The sequence below is a fragment of the Acanthochromis polyacanthus genome, chromosome 23 (genome assembly GCF_021347895.1).
Source record: "Acanthochromis polyacanthus isolate Apoly-LR-REF ecotype Palm Island chromosome 23, KAUST_Apoly_ChrSc, whole genome shotgun sequence".
Taxonomy (NCBI): domain Eukaryota; kingdom Metazoa; phylum Chordata; class Actinopteri; family Pomacentridae; genus Acanthochromis; species Acanthochromis polyacanthus.
Genome location: NC_067135.1, coordinates 11,599,419 through 11,614,902, shown reverse-complemented (window position 1 = coordinate 11,614,902; position 15,484 = coordinate 11,599,419). Strand labels below are relative to the sequence as shown.

At 39.4% G+C, this 15,484-nt stretch overlaps 1 protein-coding gene across 1 annotated transcript in view; it reads right to left on the bottom strand.

Moving 5' to 3' along the window:
* Positions 1-271: 271 nt before the first annotated feature.
* LOC110956887 (phospholipid-transporting ATPase ABCA1-like) overlaps positions 272-15,484 on the bottom strand; it is a 218,153-nt gene continuing 202,940 nt past the window's right edge. Inside the window, exon 54 of the mRNA XM_022202644.2 lies at positions 272-5,339. The gene's annotated coding sequence lies outside the window, so the exon portion shown is untranslated. The remainder of the gene's footprint in view (positions 5,340-15,484) is intronic.

The following is a 15,484-nucleotide window of genomic DNA, read 5'->3' as shown; positions in this document are numbered from 1 at the left end:
CAGAGGAACTAAAAAGAAATAAAATCCTGTCAAGACTCTGCTGATTTTTCGAGTACACTTGTCAAAGAAAAAGTTCCACATGTAAGGAAAATGCTGGCAGACTAAGACGAGTCTCCTATATTTCAGTTAATAAGCGAAGTTACACTGTTAGCTTAGCATTGAGACTGGAAACGAGAGGAAACTAGTGTTAGATATCTTTGCTTTCATGCTCACTAAAACCTTTAGTTATGGTTTTAATTCTTCTAAAGGACACCTGACAGGGGGCATGAGACACTATTTCATCCATTTTATTGTGGATTTTTTATCTTGTGAATACATTTAAATACTCTCCATTTATACACATACATACAAAGACATACGTTTAAATAAAAAAATGAATATGTAGAACCACTTTCAAACTCTATGACTCTACTTGGATTAAACAATCGACCAAGATTCTACAGATTCTGAATGAATGACAGGATGAGAAATACAAGGGATCCTCGACTTATTGTTCCTGTGGCCCGACATACAGCAAGTCGATTTTCGCCATAAGTTGAAACTCCATCAGAAGATTCTGACTAAGGCTTGGAGCCATAATGAAGGGCAAAAAGTTAGTGTATGTAGCACAATCCAAGGTGGCGTACAGCTGTCTTATAGTGCTGCGTGATGACGCAGTCATCCACACTGCTCACCAACTAGTTCCATGTAACCAGTTCTGATGTAACACTGTACGCAGTAAACCGATGACCCGCCCATAACCAGTTCCGATATAATGACGAAACACCGCAGGTCAAGAACCAAGGACCCCCTGTAACAGCGAAAACTTCAGGGTTTTATTTTTATAGTTCCTTAGATATTGTTGTTGAAACAGCCTTAAATTTCAATGGAGGAAAAAAAACATACTGAAACTGGGTCACAGGTGGTTTTTTAACCCTTCAATGCGCAGCGTGGGTCAGTTGATACCCGTTTTCCATTGGGTTTGGGTCACTTTTGACCCATGTTGTCCATCAAAGGGATAAAGAAAAATATCTTGGAAAAAAAATGTTATATATCATGCAAAAAAAAATCAGAAATATACATATACACACATTTACCGCAAATCAGAGATGGTGAAGCAGAAATTCTTATAAAAGTATGATCATTTCAACACTATGTAGCAAAACCAGAGAGCACGTTTAACAAAACAAAGGACTTTTCCTTGAAAATGAATATGAATCATTATGACAAAACACACAAATGTTGTTTTATTTGTGTATAGGTAAACCTATAGTACAATTCAATGTTCAGTAAAAGTTCAAAAAGCTACAAGAATTTAAAAAAACAGACCACAGCAGTAACAAAAAAACTAATATTCTGGCAGCTGGAGAAACAGAAAAACACAGTAATGTAAGTATCTCTAATCATAAACTACTACTTGCTGTATTAGATCAATGCTGAAAATATTTTCCAGTCTAAATTCATGTGTACTTTTTGTGTCTAAGGATGTTAAAATGTATAAAAACACTGATAAACATGGTGGAAAGAAAAGTGAGGTTATTAGAGGAGTTATATTACATAACTGTATGTAAAAAATTCTGCAAAAAATGTGAAATTGCCGTTTTAAAACTAGCAAATTAAACTAGTGGAAACAAATTGCAAGAGTCTGCTCCTACTTAAAAATTCTAAAACATTTTACAATATCTTCCTCATTGAAAAATCTATTTCCACACTGCATCAGCTGCACACTGACCCACGATTAGTCTTCAAAATTACTTAGTTCTGTCGCAAAATTATATACATACCAGACTCTGATTCAAAGTTGAGCAAATAGAAACTTTCTCCTTCAGTATGAGAATCGAAAAGCTAACTTTCATTGTGACTGAAGCTCATTTTTAGCAGACAGACCTTTAAATTAGGTTGCTTTTCAAGAAGCCTCTTCTGAAAATGAAACTGCTGCTCATAAACTGAACTCAGGTAAATATAATGAAGCACGAATTTATTTCTACTCCCGTTAACCTCCATTTAAATGATCAAACATGTAAAAAAAAAAAACCTTCTAAGCACTCCTATATTAAAAAGAAAGTGCTTTTAAACAAATGCTTCTGTCATAAACTAAACTGACAAACACTGTTAAACTTGAGGAAAGTAGCTGCCAGGTAGAAACTCTCCAATCATCCAAATCCAAACCGATATTTGCTGTATTATTGATTTTCCTGTCCTGTTTTTTTTTTTTTTTTTTACAAGCTTTCCCATTTTCCAGCGAGCCGACGAGAAGAAACATCCATTTGGCCGTGTCTAATCGCTGCGGCGTCTATTTGTTTCCTCGTATACGGCCTAAAGTAATCTGATTTATTACAGCTCCATCATTTTATCTGCGTCTGTAAACATCTGAAAGCATCACTCTGCCACTTGTCACTACAGATTCAGTCTAATAAGCTCAGGTGCGGCAGCCAGACACTCGCTCAGACATTGATTTGTGGTTCTAATAAACAGCTAAATGTTGGTGCAAAACGTATTACTGCTGCACGCTGAAAGCTGCAAATATGTACGTCCAATATTGGAAATGAAATTTGGGGAAGTTTAACCAGAGGAATGTCCTGGAAGTCATTTAAAACTTGCGGACGCTAAAAGCTGCCAGAATCACAGTCCGTCACTGTTTTATTTCATTTAACTTCAGCCTATTTCACTGGAAACTAATCAAACTCTCAACACTTAACAATGAGCCTCGGCATTGTTCAGAGACTTGATTTTTCACTGTGAATGCCAACAATGCAACACAATCTTGTGTCTTTTGTCCTCGCTGAAGAGAAACAGCTGCGTCAGTGCTGAAAAACCTACTCAGGTTTGAAAAAATGAGGCCTTTTGCACAACCAAATGCAGTTTTAGGACACTGAAAATAGCCTTTTTTAAAAAAAAACATATTCAGAAACTCTATTGAAGAATTGAGTTTTTGACTCTGTAGAGTCCAAACGTGTCCCTTTATCTCCTGTTTTTGACAATTGTGTGTAACTATGGACACAAAAACAGTGTTTGTACTCCATGTTGATACATACCTGCAGTTCTTTGTTCAATACTTGAAGGAAAAGGTGCATCAGAATCCATCCACATGTGATTCTTTGTTGGTTTCCTTTAAGAACCAGGAAAAGCAGTTTATGAGTCTTCTTCATGGCCAGTATGATGTTAGGGTTAAAGTTACATCACCACCTGTTGGTTTGGATGCTCATGACAGCGCTTCAAGTTGTGTTTTTGCATTGAAATGTAGTTTGGTTGAAAATGAAGGAAAAAAAAATCTGATTTTAAACAAGACCTGTGGAAACCTTTCAAATGTTCTGGTTAGGTTTAATACAGAATTGTGTAAAATGTCAAATCACCTTGCTTAAAGGTGGATTATTGAGCATTTTTACATTTAAATGTCTAAAAACAATAGCAATGTTCTGTATTTTATTGACTTGTGTACTGACAGTATCTCAGATGTTTCCAACAGTGTTAATACTCAGATAAATCTGTAGTTTTATTCATTGTAACGATGCCTCGTAGCGCTTTAGTCTGACCAGATGTAGACTGTGGGCCTCAGTCACTAGATGCATACTTCATGCAGCTTTATTTCCTCTCCTTCCACTGTCTTTACATTGTCATTTCCAAAATTCGTTTCTCTACAAGACATAACAAAAGCAATATTATGGATAAGAACCAAGCTCACTGACATTTCCAAGCAAAAAAACTGGGACAATCTAACTAATATGCCAGAAAAATATCTTAAAAACAGTGGAAAACTAACATTTAAAAACTAAAGATATTGACAAATCTATGTAAAATAATGACATTTTAGGCTTATTTTAAATTAGTATTGGTGACCGTATAGATTTTCAATGTGGGCATTTTCTTTCAGAGTTTTGGTTCTTTTTTTCTATTAAAATTTTCTCTGTTATTTTAGTACTATAACAAAACATTAAATCTCTAAAAAAAAAACAATAATCCACCATTTTTTGATTCTTAATCTACATATTTGTTCTGTAAAGGATTTTTGGATCATTTAAATATTGTGAATATACTATAATTTCAAAAAAATAAAACTATAAAAAATAAAAATCATTTTACTGATTTTGGAGTTTTTCTTTTGTTTTAAAAAAATTCCATATTACTTCTATTTCTTTCTTTACCTTTACATGTTTTAAACAATGTTTTCTAATTCTATAAAACAAATACAGTTAAATAATGTTGATTAAAACCATTCTCATAGAGTTTGGTGATTCCTGTAGATTCCATTTGCAGTAGAACGCAAATGTTCCGTTCATATTGATGTTACTTGCAGCTGTTTTATCAGATTGAAATGACATAGCAGGAACATATGTGACAAAATGTGACGTGAGTAAAGCTTTCATTTGTCCCATCACACATCTCCCATGATGCCTCACTACTTTATGACATCATCAAACTTCGCCTTTTGTTATTGTTCTGCCTGACAGACCTCATAGTGGCAGAACTTTCAGACTGCTTCTTTAATGCTTTTTTTTTGTTGTTGCTACAATTAACATCAGTTTCTCAGAAAAACCTGTATAATGGAGGGGGAAAAAATCAGCTTTTCCTGCTTCACACTGAGGCTGATAGATTCCTCCACCTGTTTACTAATGGAAGAACAGTCCTTTATAATGCACGAGCTGCTGTCAAAAACACCAATTAGTCAAAAGCTGCACTTCACAAAGTCGCCCTTCATCTTGCAGTTGTGGAGGCTGTATTTCTAGGTATATACGGCTTCAAATTTCAGGAAGTGCGTCTCCTTTGCAGAGGAAAAAAGGCCTTAATATAATCATATTGAGCCATGACAGTACTTCAAACTGAGCAGAATAGACGAGACTGGAACGGCATCAATAATATTGCGGCGAAGGAGGGTGGAGGGAAAAGCTTCTTTACATAAAAAAACCAAACAATTTCCTAAGGGTCAGGCCAGGTAGAGGCTCTGACTTTGGTAATAGAAATCTGACGGAGCTGCCAGTCAGCGCCGCCGTCAATCACTCATCTCCACGGCGCGTTAATGACGCCATTATGGAGCTCGTGTCCATATGGCGGCGGGCTCCGTTCGCCCAAACGCCGAGCAGATTGCGGTGGCGTCGAGGCCAAGCTCCTGGTCACCTCCCTTAGAATCCCATCGCCGTGGTCACGCTGACAGAGGAAATATGGCAGCCGAGCTGTAGCGGACTCGTTGCATCTGCTGCCGAGCGTCGCCCCAGATGTCCCCTTCTGTGGAGCAGGACGACGCTTCCTGGATCTTCGTTGAACTCCTCACCCTCCAAATATTAAAAGTGTCCGTCTTCATGACTGTCACGTCTGTCTGGGAGGCGCTTTATGCAGAAAATGGAAGCCACACATCAGAGTTTAACCTGCGGACGGGATGAAAAAAGGCCGATATCAATTCAAATGTGGGTCGACACTGCGGAGAACTCGGCATATTTTGGGTTCATGAGCAATTACAGACTCATCTTCAAGCTCCAGTCCAACAGATAACAGACAAATGACCAGCAGGAAGAGAGGTTCTCCTATAGTAAACCTGGTTACAGCTGAAGGGTTTGGAGAATACAGACGTTTATGTACTTAGATGAGAAGATTGATAGCAAACAAAGCAAATAGATGGAGGGATGATTATTCATTTATACTGTACTTTAGGTCCACATCAAAAGTATTTTTTAATTGGTGATTCATTCTATTACATCATCTAAACTTCAAATTACACTATTTTTGCTGTAGTTCCACTTAAAATATAGATAATTTTATAGATATTTGCCATTATTTGAAAGAAACAATGTATATTAAGGACTAAAAAGAATAACAAATAATGTCCAAATAAAAAAAAAGTATAAGCAGCTTTCTTTTAAAACCTGAAAACCTGTTATTTAAGAACATTTAAATGTAAAATTACAGTTTTTACTGTATTCAAAAGATCCAAAGTTGTGTTATTTTTACAGACATTTGCCATTTTTTGAAAGAAAGTGTATATTAAGGTTTAAAACACCAATAACCAATGATTTAAATTGTTATTTTTCAAAAATGTCTTATTTTGTTGAAGATAATATCTCGTATTATCACAGAAAAAATGGTACTAATGCAGATGTGTTTTACATAAACTTTTGCTATTTTTGATTCAATAAAATCAGCAAAAAATAATATTCTACAGATATTTATTACTATTATTTGAAAGAAAAGTAGGTTCTGGATCGAAAACGGTAAATAATTCTTCAAACTGTTATCTATTTTTTATTACACAAAACTGTATTTATGATAACTATAACAGTATAATAGTTATTACCGTATCGTTTTCAGAATGTGTGACCATTAAATTACATCTTTTGACGACATTTAAATCAGTTTAAAACATTATTTTACAGATATGTGCCGTTATTGAAAAAAATCATTTCTACATTTTCTGAACAGTATTTTTAATGATTTTTTTTTTTACATTCTACTTGATAATCAGCAAAATACCTCCTATACAGTCTTTTTTAGTTAAAGTAAATATTAAAAGTTAACACTGAATCAGGCATCACACATTTCTGAAGCGTTTGATAAGAAGTCAGGTTGCTGTTGGCTCCTGATGCCACCACTGTTTATTTTTAGCCTCCATCTTTCTGAGCCTCCTTCGTCCTCAGAGGAGCATCTCCTCCTCCTCCTCTCGACCGTCGATTCATCCCATCCATGTGGGAAACCAAGTGGGCTGCAGCTCCATAATCAAAGCTGCTGCAAACACAAACAAGAAGCTGCAGGGCCGCGACCAGACAAACCAACATCTCCTCCCTCAAAGACGAAGAAATCACCGAGCAGCGTTTCAGGTGATGCATGTGACGAGTAAAGCGGTTTGATTAACTGTCGAACTCGGAGGTTAAGATAAGAACAAGCTCAGGTTGCAGCGACAAGACTTAAAAATGTGCTTTGGGTTGATAACGACTCTGAAAAGCAATTATTGGTGATGATCTAAGAGAAGCTATTCGCAGATTGCTTCTATTTTTGTGCGGAAGAAAGTTTTATTTCCTCCAAATAATCAACCAAACAGTTTGTGAGATGCGAGTTCAGTTCAGTTCAGATCCTCATTGTCCCAAAACAGCACCGAAACTTAAAAATGCAAACACAATGAAACACAAAAACGACACCTGAAGCTGTGTTTTGACAGAGTTTTACTTCACTCAAGGAGGCATGAAAGATAAAACCATCAGCATCCATCACCATCAGGTGGGAGAGCGAATGTTTTACTGCTTTACTCCGCAGATATCGTCGCATTTTCTTTCACTTCCGCTCCTCGAAAGCTCAAAACACACATCAGTTAATTTCCTTTTACCTACAGGCTCAACCTCCACAAATAAATCAGTCAGCGAAGCGTCGACAACACAAACATTAAGGCTGTCACTCTGGCTGACGCTGGGATTTGGGGCACCGAGTCGCTCAGTCGAGTCTTTTGAGTTTCCTCGCAGGCTTCAGACGGAGTTGAGACGAGTCGACGGGGTAAAAAGAAAAGACGTGCTGAATCCAGAAAAGCCCACAGTCGGCCAGAACCTGCTGACTTGTGGCTTCTGCAGGAGGTTCAGGGCAGACGTTTGCCAAAACTCATCTGGTCTGCGAAGGCTCTCAAGCGAACACTGGGCGAGCAGACTGGAGCAGACACCCTCACAGTTCAACGCTCCGCTGATGTGATCATAAAAGACTTCAGGTGATAAAAGGCTGCTGCTCGTCTCCAGAAGAGGATCTTCGCTTCCCACTGATAATAACGGGGAACTAACGCCGTCCGTCTGGTGTCGGTCACTCCAGCAGACAATCAAAATGTCGAAGAAGCAGCTATTAAACATTTTGACAGCACTGCACTAGTGTTGTGTTAAATTAATGGTGGAACGCAATTAAAACAATCAAATTAATTAGAGGCTTTGTAATAAAGTCATCATATTTTTGTCAAATAGCAATATTTGACACAATAGGCAAAAATTTTCAGTTCAGATCAATTTTGGTTGACGACTGAATCATGAATAGACATATAACTGAACTTAGGCAACACAAATGTTTGCTTCATTTATCTGCATTGTTCATCTGTCTGCTACATTCACAGATTACTGCAAACTCAAAGTGTAATTATAGTGATTACCTTCAACATTTTAAGACTTTTCTCAACTCAAGCACTTAATACAGGGGTGTCAAACTCAGTTCCTGGAGGGCCACTATCCTGCATGTTTTAGATGTTTCCCTCTTCCAACACACCTGATTCAAATGATCAGCTTATCATCAAGCTCAGCAGAAACCTGATAATGAGCCTTATCATTTGAATCAGCTGTGTTGGAAGAGGGAAACATCTAAAACATGCAGGATAGTGGCCCTCCAGGAATGGATCTTGACACCCCTGACTTAATATCTTGAAAAGTGATCCGTTATGGGGTGGCTACAGTGTTTGCTGGTACCAGGACTGTTGTCGATTCAACTTTAACATAACTTGTTAACTTAATTTGGAAAAACCTAGTTCAATTGTGTGTTTTCAACTGAAGTAATTTAATTAAGTTGGTCCAAAAATTCCCTTTTCATAGTGTGATGAAAATCTCAAAAACATGGATTCAGATTTTCAGAATTATCGAAGCAATAAAGTCAAAGAACCAGCGTCATCATTCTTGTGCATAACTGGTTTCTGGTTTGAATCTGTCAGCCTGAATTGCTTCAATGTTGCAACTTGCCATTATGTATTTTCTTTTTTACAGTATTTGAGCAGAGTTGGAGGCCAGCTGGTGTCAGTTCAAGGCAGGAGGTGATTATTTTCATGAGAACAACTTGTAGATATGCAAGTCTGAGGGGTTAACGCCACAACTGGAGAGTGACTTTAAGAGTAAATGCGCGGAAAAGAGCGAAAACTTTTTTCTTGACCTTTTGATCGTGTCGTTATGTGACCATCTCAGGTGTATTGAGCAACTTCACGAGTGTTTTTATAGAATCTGCTGGGGCTCCAGCTGTGCCGTGTCCAAAGTCTGGACATGTGAATCCGCTGGTAGAACAACGACAGCACCGGACGCCTGCAGAGCGAAGACCAGCGAACCGAAATATGCTCTTTGACTGAAGCTGTTAAGCCCCTGCTGATCGATCTGCTTGGCCTTTTATCGGCACTGTACACACAATTGAGACATATGAACACACGCAAACCTGCCATCACAGCAGCACAAATCCAAATGTTAAGAACTCAGTCACTGCAATCAGTGATAGTAATGACGGGAAGTAGTCAGCCTGACCTCCATATCTGTAAAACCTGTTAATTACAATTTCCCTACAGTTTCACAAGGAACACTGCGTCATATGAGCTATTTGTGTCACAAAAGGACACAAACACTTTTCTGTTTCGGGAAATAGACAAATGAATAAAGATATACAAGAGAACTCCACTTCTGATCTTTTTTATTCCGATAGAGCTGGATTCAGTCAAATTTCACCTTTAGTGCTCTTTAAAGAAAGCCAGGACGATGTGAGGAGTTTGTCCAGCTGCTGCAGCACTTTGAAGGTCAGCCATTTTGCATGTCCTTACCACTTTTTCCCTGATGCAGCGGAGAATCGTGATGGTAAACATATGTATCTCTTTCTTTTTTTAGCCGACTGCGCTTATCTGTGGGACCGCAGGGTGCTGATAATGTTAGTTTCCAAGCTGTGGCACCACATTCGGAAGTGGCTTTAAAACAGTGGCCCCTCTGTCTCACCTGCTTTGTATTCTGATGACGGTGAGGTCAAACCTCATTTGATTTCAGGGAGGAGGAAAACACCTTGAAATAAAATCCAACCTCTAGGCCGTGGAAAATGTAGGGCTCGCGCTGCAACAGGCAGTTTCTTGAGGAAACTCGATGACAAGGTGGCTCTTCAAGTGCAGCCCGGAATCGCTCCATCAGAATAAAGATCTGGTGAATCATCTTGGGATCAGTCAGGCTTTGCTGATCAGCATGCAGATGTGTGTGGTGCATTAATAGGCGCTTGCTTTCAAACTCCTAACCCTGCACTGAATGACAAGCATATCTAAAATCAAACTGCATGTTTTAGATTGCAGCGTTAAATAGGGATGTCCTGATTAAGTGTTTTGAGCCTGATCTGATCCAAGTCACTTAATATTTAATAACTGAGGATCCTGAGTCCCAATGTGATATGATTTTTCCTTCATAATACACACTTCAGGTGTATTTAAGAGACTGAAATCAACCCATTCTCTACAAAGAAAAACCGCAGTCACAAAAAATTGCACTTCTGCATCCATGTTTGCGCCCTAATGTTCTGCATGTATTCAGGAACCTTGTTGTAAAACCCTAGTAGGACAATGTCTGAAAGGATAAGATGTACCCTGCACACCCTCCAGAAGTTAGAAAAATATGCAGTGGTGGAAAAAAAAGTTTTCGGACACCCTTAAAATTTTAAATATTATGAAATACTTGTGGAAAAATCTTTGTGTTTCAAACAGTGTGGCTGCATTAGACAGACCCAAACACATACAAATGATACTTTTTTGTTTTATTGTTTACAAGAAAAACTAAATTAAATTCTTGACAGTTTTAATATCTCAGTTCTCAACAATGTCGGCATCAAAATCAACAAATAACAGAGAATGTGTTCAAAACCGAACAGAAATAAAGCATCACATTATCAAATGAATAATTTGAAGTCCTGCCATTAGCATGCAGTACAGCTCTGATCCTGGCTGCCATGTTCCTCACAAGCTTCTCACACCGTTGAGGGCTAATCTGATCCCATTCTTCTTGAACTGCTGCCTAATTCTTCTAAATTCTTTGGTTTACGCTTTGAAACAGATCTGATAATCCACCACAGATTTTCAATGGGACTCATGTGTGGGGTTTGAGCTGGCCACTCTAAGACCTGGATACTGTGCTCCTGCAGCCAAGTTCTGCTGGCCCTGGATGTGTTCAAGGGGCAACATCTGGTTGAAACATCCAGCTTTGACCTCAATGGAACAGTGCATGTGCAGAAGGGAATGTATGGGTTTGGACTATGGCACGATACTTGGCACCACAGACGGTGAGATGACCAGCACCAGCAGCACTCATGCATGATACTGCCTCCACCATGCTTGAGAGTAGGTACTGGACATGCTGGAGATGATGCCTTACTGGCCTTCTGCGTACTCTCACATTAACAGGAGGAAGATAAAGCTGGACTCATCTGACCACAGAATCTTCTTCCACTTCCTGGCTCTGGTTCTTGTGTGCTTGGGCCCAACAATGCCGGGTTAACCTCTGTTCTCATTGATCAGGGGCTTCTTGACAGCCTTGCAGGACCTTAAGCCAAGATCTAAAAATCGGCCACGTACAGCGCGTGTGGAACACTGGACACTAGCTTGGTTTGAACACTGCTGAAGCACCTGTGATGTCATTTGATGGCATGTTTTCCCTGCACATGTGGATCAGGATGTGGTCATTTCTTGATAAAGAAACCCTTGGACGGCCAGATCTTGGTTTGTCTTCCAAGCTGTCGGTTCGTCTGTATTTCTGCAGAACTGTTGAAGGACTGCATCTGCATTTTCTGTATATCTGGTGGGGGCTGTACCCTTCCTGGCAGAGAATCTGTATCTTCAGGTGTGTTTTTTGCATTAGGTTCCTTGTTTTAGCCATTTTTGTCTCTGATGGACTTTCAAATGTGCTGGTTTTATACAGACATGAAACACGGCAACAAAAAATGTGTCTTAACAAAAAGCACAGCCTTCATTAGTGGATCACTGGTACCAAAATGAGCCAATACTCAAAATTTCTTTTGTATTTTTATGGAACAAATCAATTTTAAGTTTTTAATGGCTCTTTTAGGATTTTTTTAGTATTTTACCTGTGACTGTACTAAAAGAAATGCACTTGAAGATGCAAGAGTGATTCTTAATGCAATGTTCCACAAATGCATGCAGCGTCCGAAAACTTTTTCCACCACTGTATATTCTCTCAATGCATGTTGGCAAATGTAATGTAGATTAACTGTAGTACCTGGTTGTGCCACCAGGTGAAGCCTTTTGCTGTTTGATACTGTAGGGACCAGAGTAGGCCAACACTTGGACTCCATGTAGTTCACACATTCGCAAGAATAGATCATTGTGGGGTTTTATCTCATGAAGGGCCACCATGACAAAGACTTCTGCGATGCTTATTGACCTCAGACAAGAGCTTATTTGCTTACACAAGCTGGAAACAACGACAACATTGTTCTGGCATCCAGTGACACACGTAACAAGCCAAGCTGGAAGGCCTAATCATGTTTTTGTTGACAAAACCAGCCCAGAACTAGTGCACAGTGCTAATTTTTTTTTTAATTTATGAAATCTGGATGGAAGTAAACAAAAGGTCGAGCTTAAGAAAAAAATGCCTTCACCAGCCCTGATCTGGAAACATGCCTAGTTTCAAATACTGGCCTGTTGATGGTGTCCAAAACAAACACAGATCCCAACCCCAAATAATATATTTGTCTTTCTGTTTACTTTCAGCAGAAGTTTCTGCTTCCACAGTCAGCTGCAGTTTGATAACAGTGCCACAGCCGGAGAATCAAGCATCTGCTCGTGCTCCCAGAACAAGCCTGGGTGTAGCTGCTGGGTCATAAAACCCTGTCAAAGTGAATAATGAGGCGGTCTCCCAGGCTGAGTCGGTGCCAGACCAGGTAGGTGACGTGCTGAGGGCAAAGCATGCTGGGAGCTGCATGGTTCTGCCGACAGGCTGAGCAGCACTTTGTCATCTGCTGAAGCTGGCTTTGTGTGCACACTGAAGGGTTCGAGCTGTCAGCGGATCGGGGGAAGCCGAAACCCCTCATGATGTCAGATAAACACTGGGAGTGGAGTAGCATGCCCGGCTACAAAACAGATTGGAAAGCGCTGGGAGGCATTAGGAGGAGAGAGAGGGGAAAACAGAAGGGCATGAGAGAGTCTGGGCCGTGAACTCTCCTTCAGTTTTCTTTCTCCCTCTGTTTTCACTCGCCTTCCCTTCCTCCAGCAACCTTGTTGGAGACACCGAGCCTCTTCAGCAACCCATTAGACAGTGAGGTTTTGAAGTGGCGAGAGGCGGTGAGAGGCTGCTCGTTATTTCGCCTCCATTGTCAACGAGAACACTGGCGCCTTTCTCAAGCAAGTATATCGTTTTCAGACAAGGTTACGTACAAAGTCGGGACCACTGTTGAGGCTTCAAGGCACCGTTTAATGGACGAGACAACACAATAAACAAACCCAACAAGATGACAGAGGAGGTATCTGGGAGGAAGAACAGGGACAAACGTGGCTGTTAAAGCTCTGTTCTGGGCACAGGTTTCACAGCACAACACGAATCTACAAACCTGCTCACTTCTAAGGTTGGAAGAAATTTGTACTGTATCTATGAAAACTGAGCAATTTTTTCTGACTTGCCCAGAAGAAATTTTTTTTTCCATCGCATATAAGAGTCGAGCATGCATTTCTGATGGTGCAGGAGCTGGAATCATTAGAAGACAGAATTATTTGGACTCACCCAGCTGACAAACCCCTCTAACCTTTCTGGATGGCAGGATGCACAAACTCTGTCCAGCAAATGAATTAATTATGAGTCCATGTGAGTTCTGGTTCACTTGCAGAGTGTGGATTTAAGAAAAGACCGCCAGCAAAAAACTACACGACTGCAAAAGCAACATGACTCAGTGACTCATAAAATCAATGTTTATTTTGTAAATTTGTTGGGAGGTATCTGAATTAAGTTACAATATTATGCAGAGCATAAGTCTAGAGGAGGAGGTTGGGTTGAAGGTGAAGTGTAATAAGATGTTCCTCAGAATATGCTACATTTTCACATATTTTGCAACCTCAATATTAAAACTAATATTGTGTAATATTTTATGGGGCATCTTTGTACCACCAAAACAGCTTTAAACCATTAGGGAATGGACACTGAAACTTATGGAGTGTTCTGTTGTGTCTTGCATTGGGATGTTGATAGATAGGGGAACTTTGGGGGCTCTTGATCGTGTTCCTCAAGCTCATTCTGAGTAGTTTTTGCAGTTACATCAGGGTGCATAGTTCTGTTGGACGAGGCTGTTGCCAAGAGGAGGTTACTTGACTGCAACGCCATTTAGTTAAGTTATATGAGGTGTTTGACTCGTCGTAAAACCTAAACACACGCCTAAACATCTTTAACGCCAATAAAAATAATGTTTTCTCGGATGAAGACACAATGAAACAAACCAAGCTATTACGGTTAAAGATTGAGTTTGATGGTTCGTACAGTTGATCTTGGAAACAACAGCTGCAACAGTTTCCACTATTTCTTCAAATCAAGTTTGGACAGTTGCAGTTGAAAAGTACATTATGAATCTTTACCTAATTCTGAGCACCTCCAGGAGTTCTTGAAAAAGTTTATTCTTTATAGTGTCAAGATTTCAATCCTGGTTGATTTGGTGACAGTCTTTAACTGTGGTTCATGCAGTATTATGTGGCACATTGTTTCCAGATCATGTGCTGTGGCATTACAGAGCAAGACTGGGGCCACTAATAATGAAAAAAGTGCCAAGTAATGAATAAAGAAGATGCAGTTTTGGAGTAGTATTTGTTTTTTGGTGGATTTATGCTTCTGAATTCTGGCATATTGTAGCCTCACATAATGACTTCATTGCTCAGACTGATCTCAAGTAGCTTTTTGCGTTGTATTTACATATTTTTCAACTATATCTGTCTTCTAATGACACTTACACACGTGGACAAAATTGTTGGTACCCCTCAGTTAAAGAAGGAAAAACCCACAATTCTCACTGAAATCACTTGAAACTCACAAAAGTAACAATAAATAAAAATTTATTGAAAATTAAATAATCAAAAACAGCCATCACTTTTGAATTGTTGATTAACATAATTATTTAAAAAAACAAACTAATGAAACAGGCCTGGACAAAAATGATGGTACCTCTATAAAAGATTGAAAACTATTTGACCAGAGTGACATGATTAACTCAGGTGTGTCATTTAATTGACATCACAGGTGTTTCCAAACTCATAATCAGTCAGTCTGCTTATTTAAAGGGAGACAAGTGGTCACCCTGCTGTTTGGTGAAAAGGTGTGTACCACACTGAACATGGACAACAGAAAGCGAAGGAGAGAATTGTCCCAGGACATCCGAAAAAAAATTATAGACAAACATCTTAAAGGTAAAGGCTATAAGACCATCTCTAAACAGCTTGAAGTTCCTGTGACAACAGTGGCTCATATTATTCAGAAGTTCAAGACCCACGGGACAGTAGCCAACCTCCCTGGACGTGGCCGCAAGAGGAAAATTGATGACAAATTGAAGAGACGGATCGTTCGAATTGTATCCAAAGAGCCCAGAGCAACCTCCAAAGAAATTAAAGGTGAACTCCAAGGCCAAGGTACATCAGTGTCAGATCGCACCATTCGTCGTTGTTTGAGCCAAAGTGGACTTCATGGGAGACGACCAAGGAGGACACCACTGCTGAAAAAAACTCATAAAAAAGCCAGACTGGAATTTGCAAAAATGCATGTTGACAAGCCACAAAGCTTCTGGGAGAAAGTCCTTT